Source organism: Merops nubicus, unplaced genomic scaffold, assembly GCF_000691845.1.
Source record: "Merops nubicus isolate BGI_N331 unplaced genomic scaffold, ASM69184v1 scaffold22838, whole genome shotgun sequence".
Taxonomy (NCBI): Eukaryota; Metazoa; Chordata; class Aves; order Coraciiformes; family Meropidae; genus Merops; species Merops nubicus.
Window position 1 is genome coordinate 72,228 of NW_008624529.1, and position 2,142 is coordinate 74,369.

The window sequence follows — 2,142 nt, forward strand, 5'->3', positions numbered from 1 at the left end:
TGTAGTCACTTTTAGATAAAAGAAGAAAATTTCTCTGAGCTTTTTGGGGCCTTTCCAGCTTTGTTTATTGATTCTGGATACTATGGGGAGGGGAAAATGTCCCCCTCATCTTCCACTCCCCCAGCACATCTGGGTCAGTCTGTAAACACCTGGCAGGACAGAGGGTGAGGGCATAGCAGCCTATAATTTACTAGAATCCAGAGTGCAATAAGGTGGGGGAGAGGAGGAAAAAGCAAACCAAAGTGTTTCATATCCTCCCTTTTAGACAATTTAACACACGCACACAAAAAAAAAAAAAAAGAAAAATGAAAAGAAAAAGAAACAAAATGTTCTTGTAACATCTGCATAAGACATCACAGCCAACAGCTGCTATTGGTTTAGGAGAGAAGACAGAGAACTTAGCCCACCGATTACTTGGCCCCCTTGACTTTGTTGGCGTGACCTTGTGGAAAGCTATGGCTTATTTCAAGCCTCCCGTGACTGTGGTGGTAAAAATTCACAGCCAGTAGAATCATCCCTTCTGAACTGAATAAGGTTTACACTTGTGTTTTTACTTTTTTTTTTTTTTTTTTTCCCCACTCAAACCAGTATAGTTGCTATGTGTAAGGTTTACCAAACCTCAGATTTTGTCTTTTTTAAAAAAACAAACCCCATTTTTTTAAGTTTCGACCAAGAAAGAAAAAAAGAAAAAAAAAAAAAAAGTGAGCATGTTTGACTAAAAGAAATATAAGCTTCATTTTCTATTGGGTATTTTTGTTTGATTTTTTTGTTTTTGTTTTTGTTAAGGTAGACTAGTCCATAAGAAGTTTTTGGGTCAATTGAATGAATTGAGGAAACTGGAACCCAGGCTCCAAGCAATAGACAACCCAAAGACGCTGAGCCTCGGCCTGGTGTCACCTTTCAGGGAACACGCTTGCCCCTTTCGCCACCCACCATGCTCCAGTGTGCTTCCCCCAGTGCCATTGTCTGCGTGCTCCCAGACCCGGCCAGCTGGGGCGCCTCACAGGGCAGCAGGGACTTTTTTTCTGATTGTGCTGAGATGTGCTGTCTTCTTTTTGGGGGGTTAGGTGGTTGTTAGTGTCTTTAGCACTTCACATTTTGAGTTCTTTTCTCCACGATTCCTTGCCAAATCCCCCTGATGATGTCCCCAAAGTAGCCTTTGGGGAGGACAGGGAAGGCCTTGTCATCTACCTTTTTCTCAGAGCAAGTCTCAGCAGGGCCCAGGGACAGCTGTGCAAGATTAGTTGCTAGGCACTTTCACCCTGCCTTTGCCTTCCCTCCAACCATCCTGAAACTGAGCGGAATCCCACGCCGGCTCAGGCCGCAGCCAGAGCGGGCTCCCCTTACTGCTGGCTGGCCAAGCACCCATTGAGTCCAGAGTTTTGGGACAATTTTTAGCTCCCCTAGCGAGAAGGGCACGGTCAGGGCTGAGGGTTCCCCGCAGCGATGGGCAGGGCCGGTGGGTGTCCTTGGACAGCAGCTCCAGCTGTGAGCACCCAGCCGAGCCGACCCCGGGCACCGGGACGGGCCGAGCTCCTCGGCAGGCACCCGACCTGCTCCCCCTCAATCCCATTTTCACAAGCATGTGTGTGGGTGATGCAGCCTCTCCCCCTCAGGCCCCCTCTTCATTTGTTTCTTAAGCCTTGAGACTCATGTTGAAGTTTCAGGACCTAGTGCTATTTTTGAAAAATATTTTTTGGAGCATCTTTTTTTTTTCTTTTTACTTTATCCCCTCCCCAGCACTTAAACAATACGACAAAAAGTCTGTGTACAGCAAGAGTATTGTACAAAAGGAAATTTTGTTCTTTTTTCAAGTAGCTGTGTAAAGTTGTGTTCCATAGATAGAGTATAAACAACATTTTCCAAATTGTGACAGTAATAATGAATAACTAATACTCAAAACTTCAGGGACTGTTTCAGGCCTGCTTGGGGCCTAAACACTCAACTGCATTTGTACGACATAGTATTGTATCAAACATTTTTCTGTATTTTAATGAGAAAGCAAAACACTAGTTTCATATTTAAGATTTTAAGAGTTTTAGGGTGGGGGGGAGGGCATTGCATTTTTTTTTTTAAATTTTATTTTAATTTTTTTTGAAATACACAAAGAGCCTCAAGAGGAATAAAACAATTTAAAGACAA